Source organism: Festucalex cinctus, chromosome 3 (genome assembly GCF_051991245.1).
Source record: "Festucalex cinctus isolate MCC-2025b chromosome 3, RoL_Fcin_1.0, whole genome shotgun sequence".
Taxonomy (NCBI): Eukaryota; Metazoa; Chordata; class Actinopteri; order Syngnathiformes; family Syngnathidae; genus Festucalex; species Festucalex cinctus.
In genome coordinates, this window is record NC_135413.1 from 20,267,147 (window position 1) to 20,280,041 (window position 12,895).

A 12,895-nucleotide genomic window follows, 5' to 3' on the forward strand; every position below is an offset into this window, starting at 1 on the left:
GTTGTAGCCCATACAATCCAAGTTGTTACCAAACTGTTGCTGTGAACAGTCAACCAGGTTAACGTATTTTGACAAGGTCTATTACCCCTTCTCTATAAAGAGTGCGTCTAAGGTGCCCGCCACTAAACGTGCAGCAGCGAAAAAGCGAGGTGATCTAATGAATTATGCAGCGAAGCCTTTCTCTCAGCCTGACAGTCTGAAACCAGCATGAAGAAAATTGGAGAAGTACAAGCCAAGTGCAGCCTTCGCTGACGCCCCCTCCCCATCCATCCTCCATCCCTCAGGACCCCAGGGGCCAAGGGCTGTCAGTCAAGCAGCCCGACTAGCTACTAGCTACAAGCTACAATCTGGGGAAAGCACCAAGGGGCCTGCAGGTATTATAAGATGAGGAAGAGATGTTTCCGAATCCAGTCCGTGGCCCTTCTGGCTCGTGTCATGGAGAAGAGGTGGTGAATGTTGTTAAACTTCAGACAACAATCTGCAGATTGGCTTCATATAAAAACAATCTAGCACGCTAAATGCAACTTCTTGTTTCCTGTCTGCTGTCCACTAAACAAGCTCAAATTGGCTCTTTGGCAGGCAGCCGAGTGTGCTCTAGCTCAGGTAATGAGAAGCTCCCGAGTTCATGTGTCTTGGAGCCGACAACGCAAAGCCGAGACACGGTACAGCCGCGTTTGTGAGCCGCCCTGGAGGAGCATATTCATGACGCGCTGATGAATTGTGTTGCCACTTTAAAATCACTTACGTCGCTTCTTGTATCACAGCAGCTCTTTGCCACCAAACATTCATGGGCCACAGCATAGAGGCGCCGCTTCCAACTACCAATTATCATCTGCCATCATTTAACTCACGTTGACACAAACAATGCAATTTGCCGTACCCGTTTATTCAAATGACACTCGTCGGGAATTGCGGCTGACTGTGTTGATTGGATTTCTTTTTGTGTGCCTCGCAATCAGTCAAGAAATGTTTGCACACAAAAATATGATGAACGCTGATCATTGCTTTAAACGCATCAAGTGTTTCGAGAGGGGTGAAACACTTTGTTACATGGCAAAGTGTACTTTCATACATTAACAGCATGTTTTTTTTGTTTTTTTTTCGCAAACATGACTACATCTGCACCATCAAATGAGATGGAACTAGAATGGAAATACACTATTTGAATTAGGGGTGCGTGTTCTGGATTTGTAAGGTTCCAGTTCCATCACGGCTGAGGGTGAGCTTGATCCTCTCCTTGAGACAAGCAATCAGTTGTGTTGTCCAGGGGATAAGGGGGGTGGGGGTGGGGGGGTGGGGGGGTGGGGGGGGGGGGGGGGGGGCTCGCTCGCTGGATGTTGGCTGCTTGAGAAGTAGATGTTGGGGCAAAAAAAAAGGCTGGACACCTCCGTGCTCACGTTAGCCTTAAATTAGCTAGATTAGGATAATGTGGTGAGTGGTGACCCCACATAATTGTTAATTTTCAGTAAGTATATAATTAATCCAGTTTACAAATAATTTCATTTCATACCAGACTGTAATGTTAGACGGGGAAAAAAAATCATAAATGCCCAGATTTTATCTTTGTGTCTATCAAACTTGCTTGTTATTTTAAGGTCTATATTATAACATTCGTCAAGTTGCTTGCTTGTGTTACCAGTAATAACTACAAACTGCTCTTTATCAAGAATGATAATTGTATTATTGTTAGCAGTAGAAATGAATTTTTCTTACATGTTCTGTTTTTTTTTATAACAGGACTACTAAAAAAATAAATAAATAAAAATAACGCTTGAGTTTAAACCCACTTCTCCAGGGACCAGCTACACCGCTGCAAAGAAGCATTCACACTCGCAGTCGCACCAAGTCTTCAATGAACCCAACGTGCATGTTTTTGAAATACGGGAGGAAGTCCAGAGCTCAGATTTGAACCCCCGACTCTTAGAATTGAGAGACTGATTTTCTAACCACGTGTCCACTGTGTCACCAATTCCTACAGTAAAACAAAGTAAGATGACAAATTTTTGGTACATGGGTTTTTATAGACAGCACAGTGAAATATCTGCTTCACATTCCGTAAATCCGGGTTGAAATCTCTGCGCAGGTTTTTTTTTTGTCCATGCTTGCATGGGTTCTCTGTACTTCTGTTTCCTCCAACATCCCCAAAACATGCACACTCGATGAATTGAAGATACAATTATCCACATGTGTGAATGTGAGTAAAAGGATATTTCAAAACATGTGCCCTCCGATTGGCTGGCTAACCAGGTTGTAGACAGCCTCTTGCCTAAAACCAGAAAGTATAAGCTCCATTTAGGCACAAGGTTGTCATGAGGACGAGTTTTGACTGTTTAGGCTGCTCTCAGTTTCATTGGAATCATGTTGGACTCTAATAGGCAGACAAATTTGCATTTTTGATGCAGTTGGAATTAGCAAATATTGCACCAGAATTTATTTGACACCCGTCCACGTGTTTTTTTTTTTTTTGCATAATCCTGCTAAGTAATAACAAATCTAATTGGAGAGGTCATTTACTAGTAGTCCAAACATCGTAACAAATATACCTTCAAAAGTCACAACCCATGTCATGCAAGACATCAGTTTCATGTACTTCACTAAGATGCGTGATGTTTATAAATGATGCAATTCACCTTTGCTTCACGTCTTTGTCATTTAAGTTAAATAATAATAAAAACTGTCTGTACATGTATGGAATGTTTTGTGATAGGGACAGTTTCACCCTGACTAGCTTGCTAACATTTTCATTTACAAGGTGAGCAATACAATTCTAAAAGCAGGACAGCGAAAACAGCTTTTGTATTTGATCTCATTAGATGATGCCGATGTCGTTGCCCAAATGAGCGTCCATATTGTTCCTTCACAAAACAATTTCATCATACTGATGGTGAAAGAAATGGCGGACGCAATAGTGGCTTATTGAACACGGTCATGTTGGGTATCCCCAGACGAGTGATTCATAGCGAGCTCATTGCTGGCAACAGACAAGACATCCACACCTTTATTGCCTCCATCCATCACCATCACTTCATCAATCTAAGCTGCTGTGAGCCGCCTTCCCAAACAGTCCCCAAACACCCATCCAGAGATTTACACCCATCCTTTACCGCACTCGCACTTGCACTCGCTTCAACACACACACACACACAGACACCCACATACGCTGAGTTACAGTGAAGGCCAGAGAGTTTGGAAAGGCCATTCGGCAACCAAACATAGTTTGATTCCCCCGCACCCACACCCAGACAGACACACACGCGCACCACCCTCAAGGCTCGTTGCCTGACAGGCTATGCTGCAGTCTGAAAGCCACTTACATTTCCGTCACATCAGACCATCTGATACCACCTGCTGCTGCTGCTGACCAAAGTGGCAGCAACCATATTATGATGAATACAGTAACCAGAGGGAGAAATCATTAAAAATGTTCCGTTGCTTGCACCAGTGTAAAAGCCAAGCAGTCTGAAAGCCTGAAAATAATGTTATATTCCCACCAGCACCATCCAAGTACCAAACTAAGGAATGTATTTATAATCCCTCTAATGTCATTTAAAGAGTAGTGCATGAGAAATGTGAAGCTGATTTCGCCCGTCAGACTAAAAGACAAATGTAATCCATTCTGTACTTCCAATTATAGTTACAGTTACATTACGGTAGAGCTAGTTTATATATTTGTGAAACAAACCAGCCCTCTCTAGCACCATCTTCTGGTCAGCGTGAGTGTTGGAGCATCTTGTCAGTCACACCTTCTGTCAAACCAAGTCAAGTCAAGTCAAGTCAAGTCAAGTCAAGTCAAGTCAAGTCAAGTCAAGTCATATTTATTTATATAGCGCTTTCAAACAGCCTTAGCTGTTACAAAGTGCTTCACAGAAACACAAGAAGACTAAAAGCAAACTCATCCTTTTTAAGTTTCATGTTGGTTCTCAAAAACAGAACCATTATTGATTATCATTCATTACAAACATGATAACAGCAATGACTGCGATTGGCTGGCAACCAGTTCAGGGTGTACCCCGCCTACTGCCCAAAGCCAGCTGAGATAGGCTCCAGCAACCCAGTGACCCTTGTGAGGAATAAGCGGTCACGAAAATGGATGGATGGATGGATAACAGCAATGAATTAATAAATTAAGTGGTTATTAGAATTACTTATAAGGGGCGAGTCAACTTCCTCCCCCCTCCCCCAATTCTTTTTCCAATAATTTGTTCTATGCAGCCCCACTAGTCTAAATTTGGTATTCTGATTAATATTGCATTAGTGGAATATAAGTTAAGCAGAAAAATCCAAAAGGTGGCCATTTTGCCACTTGTCGAATGAATATGACATCACAGTTGCTCAGATCTCAGGTTAACAACCAATCACAGCGCAGCTTCAGCAAACAGGTGAGCTGTGATTGGTTGTTATCTGAGCCCTGAGCAACTGTGATGTCATCTGATGTCGATAGCAAGTGACAAAATGGCCGCCCCTTGAGATGGATACAAACGGATGGATTTTGCTGCATAACTCATATTTCATAAATATATATTACTATTGAGGTCACACATAATATGTTAATAAAACTTATATTGTTTAAGGTTTACTTCCTCTTTAATGTTAGTTTTAACACTGATGGCACGAGCCCACACACTTGTGGTTTTGTTATTTATTTAAAATATAAATATAATGCTCAACCCTAAGCAGTCTTGAAGCATTCATTTTTGTTGCTGGGGCTCAGATGGCTTATAATGACCTCATTCTTAAAAACGGAGTACTGCACTCTTCTTATCTCCCCTGTCTGTATCCTCTGGTGGCCAAGCCAGCCCATCTCAGTGCCAGTCCCAAGCCCGGATAAATTGGGAGCGTCGGAGTCAGAAAGGGCATCCGTCCGTAAAAGCAAAGCCAAAACTTGTATGGAAATGAGCCTAAAACAAACGGCGGGCGACAGCAGTCGATGCCTTGAGTAGGAGCATTTAAAGAAGCTCATCCTAAATGGTGACCCCGAAGAAGAAAAAAAAAATGCAAAGAAGATTTCATTTCACTTCATTTGTGCAATCAACGTCAACAAAATATCATTTTTTCCAAACAACAGATGATAATGATCTTCCCTGTTGTATTGTGTGGCTTACCAGCTGCAGGCTTTCTATTGAAATAAAATAATTGTCTTAATGAATTCTCCTTTTTGTGTTTTTTTGTTTTTTGTTCTTGCTGTTATAAAGAATGCTGATAACCCCCAAACACCCCTCGCTATTCAATCTATCTGTGACGCATATGCTAGTCTTTTTGTGTCAATAGAGAGAAAGAACAGAATGCTTTTTTTTGTGAACTAAATCAATAAGATGTGGAGGGGAACATTTAATTCTAAGGTCCTTGTCAAAGTCTTGGCTGAGGCATCACACTGTGCTCCAAATATTGAATACACAGAGGTATGTTTTTTTTTTCCCCAATACCAAGCCATTTTTAACCACTAGCAGCTGAGTGCCAGTGTTTGTCACCGATGTTTACCGTCTAGGCTTCACACATGCACAGTAAGTGTTGACTAGGGAGAGAGATGGGAGAAGCGGCTTAATGGCGAGCGAGAGCAAGGGGAAGCCACTTTAAGTGTCGGACAGCATGGGGATGCTCGGGTAATGGTGGTTTCTGTGGTGACAAAACGAACAGCAAATATACTGAGAGAGACAGAGACGCAGTATGTGCTTTTGGGGGCACAAGTTGTGAATCTGCTTTCACAAATACCACCTTGAAAACTATATTAAGACACACTCACAGTGTTTGCTTCACAATCTGTTCACGTGTGAGCACGTTTGTGGTTTTATATGCAACAGGATTTAGGATTTTATATTCACACCCTCACATGCAGATAAAAATAGGCAAGCCAGAATAGTGGGGGGACTGAATAATAATGTACCTTGCTGGCAGCTATTCAAATGTACACTCTGTCACAGTCATACCAGCTTAATGTAGAGCACTGGCAGCAAATATTTTTGCTCTTGTTGTATAAATTCATACTATAAATACAGATCAGATTAAAGATAAGAATTTAAAAAATATCTATTTGTCGTCAAACCTACACCTTGCTCAGTTGTGGTTCTGATTAATGTATGTCTAAAGGCACACAAAAAGTACACTTAACACCTTAAGACAGGGGTGTCAAACATACGGCCCGCGGGCCGGATCAGGCCCACAAAGGGGTTTAATCCGGCCCGCGAGATGATTTTGTAAAGTAAAAAAAAAAAAAAAAAAATTGAAAACACATATATTTGTAATTTCACGAGCAGTCCTCAGATGAGCAATGCAACTTGTATGGGGGAATCGTCCTGGTTGTCATTATTTTACACACAACTTAAAGTTACGGTTTGTTTAATTATTACTGTTATTATTATTATTATTTTAAATCATAGACCGACATAAACGTGTTAAATACGATACAAATCTACTTACTGCTAACACAAGGATTAGCGTCCTCATGTCATGAACTCATTTGCTCCCAAAAACGTATAAATATGTTCTATTCTATTTTAAATATTACCATGCTCCCAAAGACATATATATATATATATATATATATATATATATATATATTTTTTTTTTTAATGGTAGAGCACATAGGAGGCTTTGATGCAGCCGCTGAACTGAAGAGAATGCTTCAAGCAATGGTAGTTATTACAAAAACGGCCAGCAGGTGGCAGCAGAGTATAAGAGATCAACCTGGGCTATGTTGCAACAAGCTCTTTTCACCCACTGTTTTAAACAGATTTGTGAATACTGATGAAACGTTGCTAGATTCTAATGCCAATTACTGCAAAATGGAAACAGATAGAAATATACTTTCCAAGGTTTGCCAAGAGCTAGCCGTGTCAATCTTGGGTTCACTTAGCCATTAGCATGGCTTCTCTACCTCTTCTTCTCTTCTTTTCTTGTCATCCGTTCATGCAAATGAAATATACTGTGGGCCTTGCAAAATCAGTCAAAATCCAGTAAAACTGCGAAAAATGTGCTGGGAGTGAATGAGTTAACTGCACCACGCAATGCATTCTGGGAACAATATATATGCAAAACAGGTAGCTTTAACACGTCCGGAACTTATACCGGCAAAATTTTGCCACGTTCCATTTGCGTCAGTGTTATTTTTCGGAACAATGTGATTACAGTTTTGCGCCGTAATTTAGGGCTGTCCCACAAATAACGAAAAACTGCGTATAAATGACGGCAATCGTTTTTAAGTTATATACCGTTATTCTCCTGATGCGGCCCACTTAGTAATATATTTTCCTCCATGCGGCCCCTGAGCTAACATGAGTTTGACACCCCTGCCTTAAGAGTTCTAAGCCAGTGGTTCTCAAATGGGGGTATGTGAAAGTACTCTCGGGGGTACGTGACATTTAAAAAAAAAAAAAACATCTATTCAAAAATCCTTTTAAAAATAATTATTAAACACACAAATATTTCAGGAAAATGTAAGTCCTTAAAATGAAGATTGGATCCAGTAGGCTAGTCAGTTTCATTGTCCTTAAAAAAAAAAAAAAAGTCTCAGAATGAGAAACCAGAATGGTTCGACACAACCTGTCATGTCACCTAGCATACACTGTCAATCATTTCAAAACTTTATTTAGAATGAAGTTAGTGATTTCTTTTTCAGAACACATCTTTATGACCCAAAAAGAGGACACTTCATAATGGTGTGCACAAATCTTGACTTAGAAATTTTTAATTATTTCATATTGTTAATTATATCTTTTATTTCCAAATAGTTCGAGAGACTACTGAACAAATTAATTTTAATAATAATCAGACAGTGATGGCACAACACCATTTTAAGTCATTTATTTTTTTTCAGCAAAAATTGCTTTGTGGTAGTTGGGGTGTACTTGTCTCAAAAAATATTTCACAGGGGGTACATTACTGAAGAAAAGGTTGAGAACCACTGTTCTAACCTACTTAAGGAAAGATGACATGGGATTGCAAAGTCAAGGCCACATAATGTGGGTCATTCTTCATATATTCATGATCATTTTTATAATACTGATCTTTTGCACTATTGTAAATGATAGGAACCTAACCAAATAGAGCATGCAAAGTGACATTTTCATCCTGTTTTTATTCATAAAAAATAAAAAGTCTAAAAAGTTGTATATGTTTATGTTTGACGCCTGAAATAAAAAATATCACATTTTGTAAGGCAAAATCTGCATTTTATGCCTTATCAAAGCCAAATGAATAGCAAAACTTGGAATCAACCACGGAGACGGTACCAACAATCTTCTAGAAAAGACAATACAGTTTGCTGCTAGAAAGGCTACAATATGAATTGAAGAAATAAAAACTGTTGCTTATATACAAAAGAAAAACAGTGATTTATTTATTATTGTCATTTTTATTTTTACAGAGATGAAGTGTAGGATTTAGTGCCATCTAGTGCTGAACTCATGATACATTCATTTAAAATACTCACTATTCATTTCAATTATATGCAAAAAGTATGTTTAGCACTATTTATGTTACACAAGACTGACAAATTTCGCCACCATGCCATCTTTAGCCTCAGGTGATACTTGCAAGCAAGCGTTGGACCCAATGAGACGACTGCCACTTACTTTTGACGGGTGGGGCCTGCTGGTGGTCGTCGCCGAGTCCTGTGATTTGGGGTCACGCCGCTTGTCTCTGCCTACTTTGCGCTCGCTAGCTTTTCTACTTTCTCCCGCTAGCCGATCTTGTTAGATGCTGCAGCTAGCTCTTGCTAGCTGCTCTTGTTAGTTGCTCCAGAAGTTCTTGCTGGCCACTGTTGGTAATTGTTAGTAATTGGTGGTAGGCTGGCGAAGTGTGGTCTCTCTGAGGCACCGTATTGCTTCCCATCATTGCATTCTATTAGTTCACCACTGGATGGCACTAAATCCTATCCACTGTCTCTTTAACAAAAAAAACAAAAAAACTTATTTTACTAGTGGGATTCAATTAAATCAGTTTGTTCAGTCACTTAGAAAGGTTAGCAAAAGTAGAGGTTGGGTTTGTTTCCAGGAATTTAATGTAATGTCAGTGTACTGTACTTGACATGAAGGACAAGAACTCTCTGTTTATGTGTGTCTGTGTGCCGCAGGTGTGGGGGTGTGGGGGTGTGTGGGTGTGTGTATGTCAGCATTATCTCTGCCTCATTCAAGTCATGCGACAGGTCAGACACCCCATTGTCACTTGAGGCTTTCATGGGCTGACTTGAGATGGGCTGTCATCCAGTCCAATTATACAGAGAAGAATAGCCATTGTTGCGCACTGGGGATTGATTCAAGACCCAATAGAAAAGCCACGAGGACAGTACCGAATTCTACAGCCTCTGGCTCCGACTCACACACGTTCCGAATCACACGGCCGAGCAACTCCAATATATCGGTGATAACTAAAAGCCAGGACGTAGCGGAGCGCTTCCAGTCTGGCTGACTTACTGAGTGATAGATAAGAGTTTGCTGGCGATAACTGGGAGATGGTGAAACAGCCGAACTGCACTGGGGGGTGACACCAGCTGACATGAACATCCTCATTTGGAAGCCTTCTGCATTCTCCTAGCTGCTGTTTGAGCTCTTCCAGTGTCAAAAGGTCCTTTTCTCGTAGAACGGATGTCAAGAAGCACCACTTACCTCGAAGCACTCATGGGGAACTGCTTCGATTTATTTAATACCAGCCTGCCACTGCGCTCGCATTGTGTCTTCTGTCATGTTAGTCTCTGTTAGGCTTATTCAAACCGCAGGAAGGAGCAAGACAAGTTAAAACTGCAGACAGGCCGAATGAATCAACACAAGTGTTCTATTCCGGTCTCAGGTGCTAATGGATTGCATTATCTAGATGGTGAATTATTAAGAAGAAGCCGCAAAAGGCCCCCCTCATCCGTCATTTCATTAAGTTTGTCAGCCGTCTCCTTGTTTATTGTCAAGAGTTGTGACAGCTCAAGATGGCGGAAATCTTAGTTGAGATAATCCGATCTCAGACAGGCCTCCAGTGTCCTCGCTGCTCATTCCCACTCACTCATGTGGAACGCGCCTGGCTTAGGTGAGGAGAAGGGATTTGCTTCTGTGTGCTGTTCCGACTGGGGCCACACACGCACGCACACACCATCAGCCTCCTAATCTCCTCCATCAACCGCGTTGTTTTGAAAGTAACAAATTCAGCCTTTAATTCAATCCTAATGAATTATTTAGTATACACTGCGTGTTTAAGTGTAAGAACACATTGGCGTTTGCGATAATTGCGTTTGCCTTCAAGGTCAGTGTAAATGTTCATTAACACCTGAGAATACTCTCGTAATTAGTTGTAGCCATCCATCCCAGCTGATTTTAGGGCGAAAAGCGGACAAGCTGCAGTCAATCAAAGAGTCATTTTGTGAATGGAGCAGTTGCAGTCAAGTCAGCTATGTGAAGGACTATACGAGCAATGGCAGCCATATAAACATTGTATTGAAATTGTAACTGTATTATAAGATTGCTTAAATTGTGCTTAAAAGAGCATTCATATAAGCTAATGTTCATATAATATTTAAAGTAGTATTATTTTCTCACCAGACACGAATTAATTTGCCTGCTACATCCATTTTAGGGTTTGCCAAGAGCTAGCCGTGTCAATCTTGGGTTCACTTAGCCATTAGCATGGCTTCTCTACCTCTTCTTCTCTTCTTTTCTTGTCATCCGTTCATGCAAATGATACTTGTCTTGAAAAAAAAAAAGAAAGAAAAAAAAAAAAGAGAATACCTATTTGTCAAAGTGTAGCTTATTCGCCGTCACAATTGCCAGAGGGAGCATCAAAGAATTTTGTGAGTCCGTCATTCGGCAATTGTAAACAGTCGGGGGATACCGTTCTGTTATTGTCACGCCGCCACCAGAGTGGCGGGTCAAGCTTTTATTTGTCACAGTCAGGTTCCTGTTTTATTTTGAAATTACTAACTCTCATCTCATCCCAGGTCACTTACCCTTCCTGCAGCTCACTGATTACCGGTCCACGCCCATGATCACCACCACCTGTTCCCAATCAACCCGGACATAAAAGCCACCTGCATTCTCCCCTCCGTTGCCGAAGTGTCACATCTCAGTGCATGGAAGCGTCCTCACAGTCCTTGTTCCACAGTCCTTGTTCGATGTCTTGCCTTGCTTTGTCTTGCGCCCTTAGTTTGCCCCTTGTTTTCCTCCCTAGCGGAGCGCCTTTAGTTGTCCCTGTTTTTGAGTGCCCTTGTTTATTCTCCAGTTTGGAGCTCCTTTTGTTCTGCCTTTTTTCCCTCCTTGAGAGGTGTTTTTTGGTTCGTTGGATTAAAGCTGCAGCCTTGTTGGCCAACTTACACTCTGCGTCTGAGTCCTACCTCCTCGCATCGTGTCAGTACACTTCGGCCAGCATGGACCCAGCGGAGAAGTTGGAGGCTGCACTTCGACGACAGGCCGTCCGCCTGTCGCACACGGAGGAGGCCCAGCAGGCTATGGTCACCCGGATGGGAGAGCTCGCTGGACAGGTGCAGGAGTTAGTGAGCTACCTGCAACACTCCAAGCCGATCGTCACGAAACCAGAGACCGCAGAACCACCGATCCCGACTCCAGCCTGGGCCGGGGCTGGAATGAGACTGGCTCTCCCGGAGCGATACTCGGGAGACCAAGGACAATGTCAGGCATTCCTGACCGAATGCGACTTACACTTTGAACTCTCGCCACAGGCTTTCCCCACCGACCGTTCCCGAGTGGCCTTCATGATTTCCCACCTGACGGGACGAGCCAGAGACTGGGCCACCGCGGAATGGGCACGGCACTCCCCGACTTGCTCAACTGCAGCCGGGTTTAGCAGGGCACTTCGTCTTGTTTTCGATCCCACCAACATGGATCGGGAAAAGACTCGAGAGCTAAGCAACCTCACACAAGGCCGAGAATCGGTTAATGACTATGCGATCCGATTCCGAACTCTAGCGGCCAAGAGTGGCTGGAATGAGACAGCTCTCGTTGATCATTTTTTGAAGGGCCTCTCCGTCGCTATGCAAGAACTCCTACTACCCGTGGACTTACCTAGCGACTTGGACTCATTGATCGCGCTGGCCATCCGCACCGATCACCGGAGGCGAGATCTCATGTATACCAGCGGACACCATCGAAGGACCGGCTCAGGATTCTTTCGGCACCCCACAGCAAGGGAATCACCACAAGGGGCATTTTCCCAGTCATCCACATCGGGGAGGTCCAGCGAGAGTGGCGAGGAGCCAATGCAGCTGGACCGCGCCCGACTGACTCACCATGAACGCCAGCGACGTCGTCAAGAGGGGCGGTGCTACTATTGTGGAGAAAGAGGACATTTGGTGGTAGCTTGTCCCACCAAGCGAGGCCCTCCGGTGACTTCCGAGACTCCCAAACCGGTCAAGGACCGAAAACTCACGCAAGTCACGATTTCCTGCAATACCACTTCCACAGACCTACTAGCTCTCATTGACTCTGGAGCGGACGAGAGCCTCATGGATTGGGGTCTGGTGAAGAAATTGCAGGCCGGCACGGAACCACTTACTACCCACATGAGGGCCAGGGCGCTCAATGGCAAAGACCTATTCCTCATCACACACGTCACAGAACCACTCGAGATCCACATTGGGCAGCACAGAGAACTCCTTCGCTTCCATGTCTTCCGGTCCCCATCACACACACTGGTCCTGGGTCATCCCTGGTTGCAGTTGCACAACCCCCGCATCGACTGGCGATCGGGGCGAGTCCTGGACTGGGGAGATGATTGTGACCATCATGGGGTGGAGCGGCCAGCGGCAGAGGCACCTCCCGCTGCCATCCGACAGGTGTCTCTCGTTAATGACCAGGATTACCCGGACCTGAACACCGTTCCCACCTGCTATCATCCTCTCAGGGAGGTGTTCAGCAAGACCAAGGCCATGTCACTTCCCCCACATCGATCCTATGACTGTGCGATC